Source organism: Symphalangus syndactylus, chromosome 1 (genome assembly GCF_028878055.3).
Source record: "Symphalangus syndactylus isolate Jambi chromosome 1, NHGRI_mSymSyn1-v2.1_pri, whole genome shotgun sequence".
NCBI lineage: Eukaryota > Metazoa > Chordata > Mammalia > Primates > Hylobatidae > Symphalangus > Symphalangus syndactylus.
The window spans coordinates 36771722-36787297 of NC_072423.2; the positions used below are offsets into that span (position 1 = coordinate 36771722).

General features: G+C 42.1%; 1 long non-coding RNA gene across 3 annotated transcripts in view; it reads right to left on the reverse strand.

Annotated features, from left to right (window-relative positions):
• The window catches only part of LOC129493474 (uncharacterized), a 55806-nt gene extending 43243 nt beyond the window's left edge, over window positions 1-12563 (reverse strand). Inside the window, exons 1-4 of one of the 3 annotated variants that reach the window (XR_010120992.1) lie at window positions 11027-12563; window positions 6785-8288; window positions 4888-5290; window positions 3796-3861 (exon numbers count right to left, since the gene is read on the reverse strand). This is a non-coding gene — a long non-coding RNA (uncharacterized lncRNA). The remainder of the gene's footprint in view (window positions 1-3795; window positions 3862-4887; window positions 5291-6784; window positions 8289-11026) is intronic. The other 2 variants (XR_010120991.1, XR_010120993.1) reach the window with 2 other exon arrangements.
• Window positions 12564-15576: the final 3013 nt, after the last annotated feature.

The window sequence follows — 15576 nt, forward strand, 5'->3', positions numbered from 1 at the left end:
CTACAACTATCTGATCTTTGACAAACCTGACAAAAATAAGAAATGGAGAAAGGATTCCCTATTTAATAAATGGTGCTGGGAAAACTGGCTAGCCATATGTAGAAAGCTGAAACTGGATCCCTTCCTTACACCTTATACAAAAATTAATTCAAGATGGATTAAAGACTTAAATGTTAGACCTAAAACCATTAAAATCCTGCAAGAAAACCTAGGCAATACCATTCAGGACATAGGCGTGTGCAAGGACTTCATGTCTAAAACACCAAAAGCAATGGCAACAAAAGCCAAAATTGACAAATGGGATCTAATTAAACTAAAGAGCTTCTGCACAGCAAAAGAAACTACCATCAGAGTGAACAGGCAACCTACAGAATGGGAGAAAATTTTTGCAACCTACTCATCTGACAAAGGGCTAATGTCCAGAATCTACAATGAACCCAAACAAATTTACAAGAAAAAAACAACCCCATCAAAAAGTGGGCAAAGGACATGAACAGACACTTCTCAAAAGAAGACATTTATGCAGCCAAAAAACACATGCAAAAATGCTCATCATCACTGGCCATCAGAGAAATGCAAATCAAAACCACAGTGAGATACCATCTCACACCAGTTAGAATGGCCATCATTCAAAAGTCAGGAAACAACAGGTGCTGGAGAGGATGTGGAGAAATAGGAACACTTTTACACTGTTGGTGGGACTGTAAACTAGTTCAACCATTGTGGAAGTCAGTGTGGCGATTCCTCAGGGATCTAGAACTAGAAATACCATTTGACCCAGCCATCCCATTACTGGGTATATACCCAAAGGACTATAAATCATGCTGCTATAAAGACACATGCACACACGTATGTTTATTATGGCACTATTCACAATAGCAAAGAGCTGGAACCAACCCAAATGTCCAACAATGATAGACTGGATTAAGAAAATGTGGCACATATACACCATGGAATACTATGCAGCCATAAAAAATGATGAGTTCATGTCCTTTGTAGGGACATGGATGAAATTGGAAAACATCATTCTCAGTAAATTATCGCAAGGACAAAAAAACCAAACACCACATGTTCTCACTCATAGGTGGGAATTGAACAATGAGAACTCATGGACACAGGAAGGGGAACATCACACTCCGGGGACTGTTGTGGGGTGGGGGGAGCGGGGAGGGACAGCATTAGGAGATATACCTAATGCTAAATGACGAGTTAATGGGTGCAGCAAAACAACATGGCACATGGATACATATGTAAGAAAGCTGCACATTGTGCACATGTACCCTAAAACCTAAAGTATAATAAAAAAAAAAAAGACTATTGATAAGCAACCTGGATGAAGCTCCACGGAATTAGGCTGAGTGAAAAAAAGCTAATCCCAATAAATTACATGTTACATGATTTCATTTAAATAACCTTCTAGACATGATAAAGTTATAGAAATGAATAACAGATTAGCCATTGAGAGGGATTAAGGAGTGCTGGGGTGCAAGGGAAGTCGGTGTGCCTGGTAAAGGGCCGAGTGGTCTTTGTGGTGATGGAAGTGCTTTGTATCTCAGCTGTGTCAGTGTCGATATTCTGGTTGTGAGATTGTACTATGGTTTGGTACGACATTACCTTTGGGGAGACTCAGGTAAAGGGTACAGGGGTCTCTCTGTATTATTTCTTCCAACTGCCTGTGAATCTATAATTATCTCAAAATGAAAAGCTTAATTAAAAGGAGCGTTTGTCCATCTGACGGGTAAAGCATAGCATCTCTTGCTTTCAATGCATTATGAGGTTGAGCACTTGGGGCGTTGTCACTCAGGAGTATTTGATTATGTGGTAATCAAATTATGAGACTTCAGGCCTGGCACAGTGGCTCACACCTGTAAAGAACTCTGGGAGGCCGAGGCAAGTGGATCACCTGAGGTGAGGAGTTTGAGACCAGCCTGGCCAACATGGTGAAATCCCTTCTCTACTAAAAATACAAAAGTTAGCAAGGTGTGGTGGCAGGCACCTGTAATTCCAGCTACTGGGGATGCTAAGGCAGGAGAATCACCTGAACCTGGGAGGTGGAGGTTGCAGTGAGCTGAGACTGCACCACTGCACTCCAGCCTGGGCAACAAAACAAGACTCTGTCTCAAAAAAAAAAAAAAAAAAAAAAGACTTCAAACTTTTCCTCTCTGCTCTGTCTGTGTGTGTGTGTTTGTGTAGAAGGCCTTCTTTTCCCCAAGTTCATCAATATATTTTATATTTTCTTCTAATGTATTTATAGCATTCTTTAATATAGCCCCCATTTATCTTTGTAACTGGTATGAGGTAAGGTTGCAACTTAATTTTTTTCCCTAATAGATAACCAACTTTCCCAACGCTGAATATTTCTTTTCCTACTGACTGGAAGTGACATTTCTTATAAAATACTAAATTCCTATGCATACGTGAATGTTTTTTTCAACTTCCTGTTTTGTTCCATTTGTGGAAGAAACAAAAGGAAGAAGAAAATAAACTTAACCCGAGGAATGTAAGTCTCCTTAAATCATCAGGCCCAGAGAGGCACTGGAATGAATCAGCAGCCACGTCCATCCCCCTTGAGCTAAATAATTACCTCTTGAAGCCACTTGTTAAGGGGCTCTGGACTGACATTGAGTAGCTATAAAATGCCACACGTTGGACGCCTTAACTCCTACCCTGTAGTTCAACAGTGTATAGCCCATCACAAATCATGTTATTTCTGTCAGCCAATAAGAATTCCTATCAAACAACTTCGTCCAGCCCACTCCTGTTCCCTTTCCTTTAAAAATCTGCTTGCAGCAAAGGCTATGGGAGCACGCCCCAGGGCAACGTGGAAGTGTGTCCCAGGCAGCTGTCCTCACTTTGGCTCAACTAAAGATGCCTCGGCCTTTTCCTTTCAGGTCAACACACTGATCCAATTGTTTATTCCTGTGCTGAGAAAATGATGTATTTCTAATATATTTTTTTCCAAATAGTTTCTAACATATGTTTGTAGCTCACTGTTCTTTCTTTAAATGGACTTGGCTATTACTGTATATTTATCCTTTCACAAGATTCAGAATAAACTTATCAAGATACAAAATTTCAAAACAAGTGTATCAGAAAAATAAACACTATTTCTCCTCTCACATGGTCAACACTCAACACTTCACCCCAAAATGTGTGGGGATATCTCTCCATCAGCAACCAATGCCCTGGCAAACACCAAGTAACTGTGCTATAGTTTAACTTAATTCTGACACTGTCTGCCTGGAGATACCATCAGATCCCACATGTTAGGACTCAGACCCACAAGACTGCCCCCCAGTGGGATTGGCAGTTCAGATGCCAATCACAAGTAGTAGGTTGTCACCTATACTTCTAACCAATCGGCTACAAATCAGGGTTCCCACTACCCTTTCCTTGCATTAATTTACTAGGATGGCTCACAGAACTCAAGGAGATACTTATGTTTACCACTTTATTAAAAGGGATATTACAAAGGAGAGAGATGAACAGCCAGATGGAAGAGATGCATGGGGCAAGGAATGTGGGAAGGGTGGGGAGCTTCCCTGCCCTCTGTGGGCTTGCCACCCTCCAGACACATCCATGTGTTTAGCAACCAGGACGCCCTCCAGACCCCGTCCTTCTGGATTTCTATGGAGGCTTCCTTACTAGGCATAACTGATTGAATAATTGGCCATTTGCGATTAACTCAACCTCCTAATACAGGAGGGGAGTCTCCTCTCCCCTCTTGTATTAGTCCATTTTCACACTGCTATAAAAAAACTGCCCAAATAAAGAAAAGAGGTTTAATTGACTCACAGTTCTGTGTGGCTGGGGAGGCCTCAGGTAACTTACAATCATGCCAGAAGGGGAAGCCGGCACCTTCTTCACAAGGCGGCGAGAGAGAAGATAATGAATGTGGGTAGGAGGAAATGTCAGACACTTACAAAACCAACAGATCTCGTGAGAACTCATTATCGTGAGAACAGCATGAGGGAAACTGCCCCAATGATTCAATCACCTCCCACCAAGTCCTATCCCCAACGTGGAAATTATGAGGATTACAGTTTGAGATGAGATTTGGGTGGGGACAAAATTATGGGGATTACAATTCGAGATGAGATGTGGTTTGGGTGAGTCAAGCCACATCACCTCCCCACAGGTGGAGGAGGTAGGGCTGAAAATTTCAACCCTCTAATCACCAGCTAACCAGCTCCCATCTGGCAGCTAGCTGGGGGCTTGCCGAAAGTCACTGTATTAACATAAACTCAGGTGTGGTGGAAGGGGCTTTTAGGAATTTTTAAAAGACACTCCTTTCACCTGTATCACTCTGGAGCTATTTCAGGAACCAGGGACAAAGACCAAATGTAATAACAATAGATGCCCCTTTTACCTTTACCACTTAGGAACTGACAAGCATTTTAGGAGCTTTGGCCAGGAGTGAAGACCAGAATCTATATTTCTTCTTATATCACAATATCACACCCTGTCTTCAAATACAGTCACATTCTGTGGTAATGGAGGTTAGGACTTCAACATAAGGAATTGGAGAGGACACAGTTGAATCATAACACGGCAAAATCCTTCTCAAACTTCAAGGCCTTCCTCACCCTGCCTGCATGTTCCAGCCTATCTCACCTTTCCAACTGGCCATTTCCTGGGACAAAACAAATGACCCCTGTCCTGCTCAGCAGGACTCCTATCCTCAGGTTGACTCCTATCCTCCTTGCAGAGTCAATCACGGCAGCTCTAATGATCTGTTCATGGGCCGGTCTTCCCTACCGGGGAAGGGCACTGTGAGCAACTTCATCTTAGAAGCTACTCCTCTTCAGCTTATGGTGTTCTGTGTATTAGGGGTCTCCCCTCTTTGGGTCTCCGATCATCCATCCAAATGAGAAAAGTGAGGCTTACGCTTGTCAAGGCTCTCGGTGCTTTGCCTGCTGCAGCAGATGCCAGGCATGAGGGCCAGAACAGCGTTTGCTCTCAGCATGGTTACCGGACCTTTGCCTGAAGGTGGACCATGCAAGTGTGAGTGTCTGCAGAGATGCAGAATCACACACAGCTGGACTGAGACTATGGAAAGGGAATGTGCTCTGGGTCAGGGGGCACCCATGAGATGGGCCTTATCCCAGGAGAGGAGGTGCAAACATTTTTAGAATAGGCTAGAATGTTCCCATCAGACCTGTGCTGACATGAAATCGGCCTCTTCACTGTGTCACTTTCACAGGTGAGGCAGGTTCAAGTTCACCCCCTGCACAGCTGACCTTTCCTTGAGGACCATGGACTTCTGGTGATGACGTCTTTTCCATGGGCCCTGGGAAACAGAGTGGCACTAGTATGCTGGTGTATGGAGAAACTGCCCAAGACGTGGGCGGCAATGGAACTGAGCCCAACCTGCCCTGTGGCACTGCCTCTGCCCTTGGCCCAGCCCCCTAGAGCTGGCCACCCTGTGGTCCTGCCTTCCCTCCACACAGCAGCTGGGGCATCTGGTAGAACCTGAAGCATATGTTGCAGTCACCAGACCCCTACCTTCAGGAAACCTCACATCCGAGTCACTTGAGCTGGGTGTGTGGTGCAGTTCGCATAAGCAGCTGGCAAAATGGGAGGGTCAGACAGTGAAGACTGTGGGAGAACAGTCCCTTCCTCTGTCTTGGGCTAACTGCACTCCCTGATGTGGACAGCTCCTGCTAGTCCTGACCACCCTTCCTTCCCTTGGAGGAAGACTTTCCTTCATTCAGGTACCTACGCCCCATCCCCAGCCACCCATGTGGTTTCAGTTGGGACAACCCATCACGGTTTCCCATCCCCCTGACCATGGGAGTGAGCACTTGACCCAAGATGGGCCGGTCGAGGTTCTTCCCTGAAGGTGTTCACGTTAACATCAGCAGAAGAGACTCAGCTCCATAATAATGATGATGATGATGCTAAAAGCAGCTGTAACACTTAGCAATTATGAACAGTGAGCACCCACTAAGTGTCAGCACTGTTGCATCATCCTCTTTAATTTCTATAGCAGTCATGAAGTAGATTCTGTGATTACCTCATTTTACAGATAAGGAATCTAAGGTCAGAAAGGTAAAGGAATTTGCCCGAGTAAATGGCAGAGCCAGAATTCAAACCCAGGCAGTCTAACTCCAGAAACATCACTCTCAGCACCTCATACACTGCCTCTTTCCCGGGGGAACTGCCAACCCGAGGCCTGCGAAAGCTGGCAGCCATGCTCCCTGCTGTGTGGGAAAGCCACGTTAAAGCCAATCTGCAGAGAAGCAGATATGAGCGATGGAAATCAGAACTTGGCAACATTTGAGTCCTTAGTTCTGCTTCCTTTTTCTCCTTTCCCATCTTTTGGTTTGGTTACATGAGGCAATAAATAATCTTTTTTTTTTTTTTAATTTTTTGAGACAGAGTCTCACCCTGTTGCCCATGCTGGAGTGTAATGGTGTGATCTCAGCTCACTGTAATCTCTGCCTCCTGGGTTCCAGCGATTCTCCTGCCTCAGCCTCCCGAATAGTTGGGATTATAGGCACGTGCCACCACGCCTGGCTAATTTTTTGTATCTTTAGTAGAGACAGGGTTTCACCATGATCTCTTTTTAAAATTATTATTATTACTACTATTATTTGAGACAGGGTATCTCTCTGTCACCTAGACTAGAGTACAATGGCATGAACATGGCTCACTGCAGCCTCGAACTCCTGGGCATAAATGATTCTCCCACCTCAGCATCCCGAGTAGCTAGGACCACAGGTGCCCACCACCACAACTGGCTAATTAAAAAAATTTTTTTTTATAAAGACAGGGGTCTCACCATATTGCCCAGGCTGGTCTTGAACTCCTGGGCTCAAGCAATTCTGCTTTGGCCTCCCAAAGTGCTCGGAGGTGTGAGCCACCGTGCCCAGTCAGTGAATGATCTCTTTTTCCTAAGATGGTTCAGATAGAAGCTCTGTTACTTGCATCCTGCCTTATGACCCTGTCTCCTACCTGCCCACCTTTCCATCGTTGTGGTTTTCCTTCTCTTTATCTTCCACCTCTCCCCACCCTGACCCCTTTCACAGGTCCACTAAATTGCTAAAGCCTCACTCTGCCTAATAGAAACCCCTTTCTCCTGTGAAGTCCTCACAGTTGCGCCTTCCCCTCTCCTGTCATACCACTCCGGGAAGAGCTGCCTCACTTGTGTTATCATCTGCTCCTTCCCTTGCCCTTCGCCGCCAAGCTCTGATGCTTATCTCCTTTACAGGCCAATCTCTGAAGACCCAACCCAATGGTCTTTTCTTAGCCTTCATCCTCTTCAATCTCTTTCCCTCCTTTGTATTCCCTAAATGTACAGGCCTCCCAAGGTTTTGAACTTGGCCCTGTGCATGTTGGTCCTGACTTGTCCTTCTTTTGCAATCCCATGTGTCTCCTTGTTTAGATGTCCCTACTATGGCCCTCAGGTCTGTCCGTTGGTCCCTGACCCCTCTCCAGCCCTGAATTCACAGTGGCCCTGAACTCAGCCTCACCTGCATGCTTCATCAGCACCTCAAACTCAAACTGCCCAGATAACATCTGGATATCATCAGGAAAAAGACACTGGACCCATCCCTTAGACCCTACACCAGAATACATTCCAAAAGGATGAGAGATCTGTATTTGAATAGTGTAAAAGAAAAATTGGAGACACAATTACATTTTAAAGAGCTTGTTTGAGGAAAAAGCAATTCATGAATTGGGGTATGCCAGACCAAAAAAATGTTCAGTGTTCTAATGACATAGCATCAGAGGCAAATATTTTTAGGGTGAATACGGAAACAAGATAAAGAAATTATTTGATTGGTGGCAGTTGCAAAATTATCTTATTTGATTCATCGCATTCAAAAGTCCCTTGTTATATAATTAGAAACTTTTTGTCTGCCAATAATTGGCTGAGGTTAAGTTTTGTTTCTAACATAAGCATTTACCAGAAATGGCTAAAGTTAAGTTTCGCTAACGTTTGCAAATTAAGCAAAGTTAAGATGACTTATGAGGCCTGACTGCTTTTGTCTAGTCAGAGATTCTTCAGGCCTGGTCTCTCTTCATTTTAATTTACTTTAACAATAGTGAACTCATATAGGAATTAGAATAAAGACTGAATCTGCAAGACTGAAAGCACATACCACTTATTAGTAAAAAACTCTTAACAGCAAACCTTCAGACACATTCTGGTTAAACCATTAAACTAAAAAAAAATTTTTTTTCACATTCAGGACAAAAATAATTCACTTACAAGGAGAAAAATCAGGTGGGTTTCAGATGTCTTTCCAGCAGCAATCAGTGCCAGAGCAAAGGAGAAATGTCTAGAAGGAAAAGAGAATATGACCCAAGTGGATTCTACCCAGCCCAGTTGGAGCTTAGGTAAAAAGGCAAGAGCTCACATTTTCAGATGTGAAAGGACTCAGAAAATACAACATCTGTTAGCCCTTGTGAAAAATCTACTTGATGGTGAGATCTTGTTAACTAAAGTTTGCATCAAAATAGAGTCCTGCCATTCTGAAGCTGTAGAAGTGGGATTGGTGGGGAGCATGGAATCCAGGTGGGTACAGGAATGCTATTAACACCCAGGAGAGGTATGATTTCAGATGCAGAATGAAATGTTGCAAACTCTGAAAAGTTGAAATAATTTAAGCATCGAAACCAGAAGGAAGAAGAGGGCAGGATAGGGGTGCATCTAAATGTTAATCTCTTATCTTTCCCAGCATGTATCAATCAATCTCATCTATATGGAAACTCTTTTTCTTTAGACATAGCACTCTGTCGCCCAGGCTGGAGTGCAGTGGTGTGATCTCAGCTCACTGCAACCTCCACTTCCTGGGTTCAAGCAATTCTCCTGCCTCAGCCTCCTGAGTAGCTGGGATTACAGGCATGTGCCACAACACCCAGCTAATTCTTCATGTGTTTTTAGTAGAGATGGGGTTTCGCCATGTTGGCCAGGCTGGTCTTGAACTCATGACCTCAGGTGATCTGCCCACCTTGGTCTCCCAAAGTGCGGGGATTACAGGCGTAAACCATTGTGCCTGGCCGAAAACTCACATTTTAAAAAACCCACAATGCAAAAAAATAACAGATGCTGGTGAAGTTGTGGAGAAAAGGGAACGCTTATACATTCCTAGTGGGAATGTAAATTAGTTCAGCCATTGTGGAAAGTAGTGTGGCAATTCCTCAAAGAACTTAAAACAGAATTATCATTCAACCCAGCAACCCCATTATTGGATATACACCCAAATGAATATAAATCATTCTACCATAAAGACATATGCATGTGAATGTTCATCACAACACTACTCACAATAGCAAAGATATGGAATCAACCCAAATGCCCAGTGGTAGACTGGATGAAGAAAATGTGATACACTTACACCATGGAATACTATGCAGCTATAAAAAAGAATGAAATCATGCCCTTTGCAGCAACATGGATGGAGCTGGAGGCCATCACCCTAAGCAAATTTACACAGGAACAGAAAACCAAATGCCACATTTCTCACTTATAAGTAGAAGCTAAACGCTGAGTACATATGACACAAAGAAAGGAATGACAGACACCAGGGCCTACTTGAGGGTGACGCATGGGAGGAGGGTAAGGAACGAGAAACTACCTATGGGGTACCATGCTTATTACCTAGGTGATGAAATAATCTGTATACCAAACCCCTATGACACACAATTTACCTGTATAACAAACCTGCACATGTACCCCTCAACCTAAAAGTCAATAAATAAAAAGATAAAGAACCCACAGTGAGTCCAACTTCATATATTCCCTCAAATTTAGTACCACCTTCTAAGAATTTATTTCCTTTATAGGAAAGAACAATGATCTGAATTACAGTTTGACTGAAGCTTTTGTTCCTGTTAAATTCTTTTAAAATTAATTGTGGTACTTATTTTCAAAAATACATCACATGTAGTCAATACCATCATGATACAATTGTTTTCATCTATCTCAGCGTCTCCTCTGTCTCTCTCTCTGCCTCCATGTCTGTCTTTCTCTAGATTCTTCTTTCTTTCTATGCATAGAGAGATGTCTGGAAAGATGTCAGTCAAATGTTATAACCAATTATTTTTAGGTTGTATAATTTTTGGTAATTCATTGCTTTCTTCACACTTTTCTGTATTTCTTAATTTTTTTATATTTAGTATGTGTAGTTTATATTAAAATAATCACACACTTAAAGAAAATAAAGCGATGGACAAAGAGATACCAAACAGATATGCTTAGAAGGAAAGCAGGAGTAGACAGATCTACTAATATCAGGCAAAGTAGAATTTAAAGTCAAAAGCATTTACTGGAGTTATGACAGACATTATGGTATGGTCAAATGTACATATTGGAAAAAATCTAGCAGCTATAAATTTTGATATTCCAAATAGCATAGTTATACATAAAACAAAAACTACAATATAAGAAGAACTTAAAGTATATGCATGCACACACATACCCCCACACATATACTATAGAAAACTACTTTAAATATGCCTACTTTTGAATTTTATTTATTTATTTATTTTTTGAGACAGGGTCTTTCTCTGTCACCCAGGCTGGAGTGCAGTGGCTCAATCACAGCTCACTGCAGCCTCGCCCTCCTGGGCTCAATTACTTCTGAATTTGGGAGATCTAGTAAAACCAAAACAAATAACATAGAGAATCTCAATATTACAATTAACAAGCTTGATTTAGTACATACATAGAATTCAATGTCTTACCAATGAAAAATAAAAATCATTTTATTTTGTCCTCGGAATCTTTGTAAAAATTGATCTCATATTTGGCTCTAAAGAAAATCTATAAAATATAAAAAGTGGAGATACACAAGCTAAATGTCCTGAGCCTCAGCCTATACAATTAAAATTTATCACAAAAGCATACCTTAAAAAGTCTTAACTACTTAGAATTAAGAAACACTCTCCTAAATAACTTCTACATGACAGGAATTCAAAATTAAAATTGTCTAGAAAAGAATAAAAAAGAGATATACATGAATGAATAAAGAATTGAAAGAAAAGAGGGAAGGAGGGAGAGAGAGAGAGAACTAACCTAAATATTTTTTAGTTGTTTGAAAAAGCCATCAGTTGATGCCAATTAATAGAACCCCACCATGAGTCAGCAGCTGCAGGCTCTGGTCTCACTTCTGGCATCATCTTGGCAAGTCATTCTTCCTCTGGACCTCAGACTCCCAGCTCTAAAATGACAGACTCAGCAAGATGATCTAGGGTTTCTCCTGCTCCAGTTCATTCGAACAGCATCTTTTACATATTTCAATTAGTCACCCATATTTACATATCAGAAGATTGGACATAAAAAATTCCATCTATTTTCTTTTAAAAACCAGAGTTTGAGGTGGCACTCCTTGGTCAGCCTGGATCAAGGTCGCTCCTTTAGGTCACCAGAGTTCCTACGACCAACTTCACTCTGGTCTGCCTCAACTGTGGGGTTTTCAGCCCCTAAGCAGAAGAAAGGACCTTAGAGTATCAGTTGTCACTCTCTCCAGAGAAAACTCAAGGCTTTTATTTATTTTTAGGTTTCCCCTTATAGTGAATATAGAGTCCAAGAGAACAAAACCTCAAACTGATTCTCTAAATTTTCATTTTTGTTCTTCATAAAAATTTCCATCCAACTTTAAATAAGCCCAGTTGTTTCCAAGAAAATAGAAGGGAAAGCTGAGGAAACTCCACCCCCCACCCCCAGTTCCCAGGGCTCCAGCACTTGCTCTGTGCCCCAGACCACTGCCCATCTGGATCCTGGTTGTGTTAGGGGGGCGGGCGCGGGAGGGCACCATCTGGTAGAGAACTTACTGCGGTTTGGCTGAGTTGTATAAGTGAAGCTTTCATTCTCAAATAAATTTTAAAAGATTCTTGCTCAATATAAGGATATGGGATATAGAGATAAATGTTCCAGAAAGAAAAAAAAAAAGATTAAAAATCCACATAGGCAACAATCCTTCATCTTCTTAGGGCAGTCTAATCTAGGAAGCTTCTCCTGCTTTCGAAGGTTTTTCTTTGATCTTAAAATAAATGAGGCCAGGTGCAGTGGCTCATGCCTGTAATCTCAGCATTTTGGGAAGTCGAGGTGGGAGGATCACTTGAGGCCAGGAGTTTGAGACCAGCCTGGGCAATATAGAGAGATGCCATCTCTACAAAAAAACAAAATAAAAAAATTAGCGGCCAGGCACAGTGGCTCACTCCTGTAATCCCAGCACTTTGGGAGACCAAGGTGGGTGGGTCACTTGAGGTCAGGAGTTCAAGACCAGCCTGGCCAACATGGTGAAACCCCATCTCTATTAAAAATACAAAAATTAGCCAGGTGTGGTGGTGCATGACTGTAGTCCCAGCTACTTGGGAGGCTGAGGCAGGAGAGTCACTTGAACCCAGGAGACAGAGGCTGCAATGAACCAAAATTGCACCACAGCACTCCAGCCTGGGCAACAGCCTAGATGTTATTTTTAAAGATGTCTTTAAAATACATATAAATTTTAAAATAAAATGAATGTTTTTTTCTCTTCTCTCAATAGACCCAAGTTTTCTTTGCTTCTTGTGAATGGCCTCACTACCCAATCTTTTTTTCCCATGGTGAACGTGCCCAGAGAATGCAGGTCAGCCGGACACCAGAAGGGGAAGTGAAAAGGCTGTGGGCTGTTGTCACTGAACTAGAGATGGATGGGAACAGGCTGGTCTCTCAAACTTGGGAGGTGAGAACCAGATACCCCCAAATCCCACGAGCCAGAAAGAGCTACTGAGACCATCCTCATGAACACGTCTCTTGGTATGTTTTAGAGATTTAACCATACATTGTATGCAACTTTACATGCATATGGTGTGAGTTTTAGATAACTAGAATTGTGTTGTTTAGGATGTTTTCTGTTCAGCAATATGTGGTGGATACATCTCAATCTGAAGAAATAAAAGATCTACATCAGTGGGGCCGGTGGTGCTAACTCATGTCTGTAATCCCAGCACTTTGGGAGGCTGAGGTGGGAGGATCACCTGAGGTCAGGAGTTCGAGACCAGCCTGGCCAACGTGATGAAACCCCGTCTCTACTAAAAATACAAAAATTAGCCTGGTGCAGTAGTGTGCACCTATAGTCCCAGGTACTCATGAGGCTGAGGCAGGAGAATTACTTGAACCTGGGAAGCAGAGGTTGCAGTGAGCTAAGATCATGCCATTGTACTCCAGCCTGGCAACAGAGTGAGACTCTGTCTCAAAAAACAAAAAGCAAACAAACAAACAAAATACACCAAGATCTGCATCAGTGGTGGTACTGAACACAGGCACAATTTCAACCACGGCTTCCTAACGTGTTGTATCCATTTACAGTCCTAACAGCAGGATGTGAAATCGCTCATATTTTCTAGATCTTTCCTACACTTGGTTTTATCACTCTGTTTATTCTTTGCCAATCTAAAACTGTTCCAATACAATGTAAAATTTAAATTTAAATAAAATGTGCATTTCGCTGATTAATGTAAGTTGAAATATCATTATCTTTTCATAGTTCTTGGGCAATTATATTTCTTCTCTCAGATTTACACAGTCATGTCCTCCCAATTTTTCAATGTGACCTTTTAGTTCTTACTGAAAAGTAAGTGCACATTTTATAACAGGAGTATTAACCCTTTGTCTTTTTTTTTCTTTTTGTAGAATTTTGCAAAATCTTTGTGGCTGGTCTTTCCACTCTGATTTTAATGATAGTCTTGATTTGTTTGTTTTTTTTAAAAAAAAAAACACTATGCTGCAGTTTTAAATTTCTATGTAGACAAATCTTCTGTCTGTGACTTGATAGAAAAGAAGACAGATGTGTGTGAACAGATGGAGGGGAGCCGGGGTGGATTGAGCAGGAGGGTTTCATGGCCCTGTGCAGAGTGGAGCTCACCTGTGAATTCTGACAGGTAATCCCAGCCACTGTCCAATAACTGCTGGCAACGGTGAACAAAGGAAAGCTTCTGTGCCTCAGGTGAAACAGGAGTCTAGAAAAAGTTAATGAAAGGAATAACCGAGTAAGTAGCAAATACGCATCTGCTAAATAGATGTCTGAAGCCACAGACTTTAATATTTGCAGCAAAAGGCAAAATATTAAAAACTCAGGTAAATGGACTGTTTTTTTTTTTTTACTAAAAAAGGTTTGGAAATATCCCTGTGAAAAGGATCCCACAAAGCCTCTTTGCTACTCTCACCCATCAATTCCTCTTCTGGAAGTTTCACAGGAAGGCATATATTTTGAATCTCAAATGAGAACAGGAAAGAATGATAAATAACCAAAATACCAGGAAACAAGCTTCTCTAATCTGAGGGGTAAAATAGTCTCCAAGAATAATGTCCAAGCCCCCCAGGGAAGACATTTTCTCTCCAAGTAGCTAGAACATGGAATGAACCCTCTGTACAAGGCAACTTTGTATTTCTAAAGACTCAAAGGCCAATAAGAGGTGACAAAACTCAGGGCAGAATGGCCTGTATTTGGAGCAGTTTCATTTATTGAGGGTTTTCGATGTGAAAGAGCTTGCTAGGTTAGGGCAGCTGTGTTTGAGGACAATGTGCTAGAAGGAAAGCAGATGAACTATAGGAGAAAGCCTGAACTTCATCAGCCCCAGACCCCATATAACAACTGACCTACAAGCCATAGCATTGCATTGAGAGCCGGCACTTTCCCGGGTGTACTAGTTTTCAATTGCTGTGTAACAATGACCACAAACTTAGTGTTTAAAACAACACACACACTGATCATCTCCTAGCTTCCGTGGATCAGAACTCTGAGTACAGCTTAACTCTTCTGCTTAGGATCTCACGGGGCTGCAATTCAATTGCCCTGTTGGTCGGTGCTGCGGTGGTCTCACCTGAAGTTGCGGTCCCTTCCAAGCTCCTGTGGTTGTTGGTAGAATTCAGTTTCTTGCGGCTGTACATGCTAGCAAGATGGAACTACCTATATATTATGTATGTATATCTTGTTTTCTTTCCCTCTCTGTATCTTATGACATAATCATGGGGGTGGCATCCCATCTACTTTGCCATATTCTAATGGTTAGAAGCAAGTGACAGGTCTTACGCTCCAAAGGAAGGGATTATCCAGGGCATGAACATGGCCCCCTCCCATAGCGTCCAGCCATCACACCAGGCCTGTGATCCCCTAACCCAGAGTTTCCCAAGGGATGTACCTGAAACACTAATCCCATAACAATTATTTTTTAAAAAATGGTATCTGAGTCATACAAGTTTGGAATTGGTGCATGTTCTCTTCACCTCTTGGAGATTCAAAATACACATTAGCATATTAAAGGTACTGAGACTTTCCGGGTATCAATTATGATTGTGCTCAGTGGCAAAAAAAAAAAAAAAAAAAAAGCCAGAAAACTTGATGATAATACCTTCAAATGTTGAGTTTTTAAAAAAGGACAAGAAGCTCTGAGAGAGAAAGTTGCTGGCCTGGATTCAATGGGTCAGTCATGTTCAGGCAGATGTCACTGTGATTTTCTTGGCTTTCTCTCATGGTTACCACGAGGGCTGCCTCTGTTCTGGCCATCATGTTTGTATTTATAGCACACGGGAGGAGGAGGGAAAAATCCCAAGTTGATCCTCTCGGTTTCATTCATCGTGAA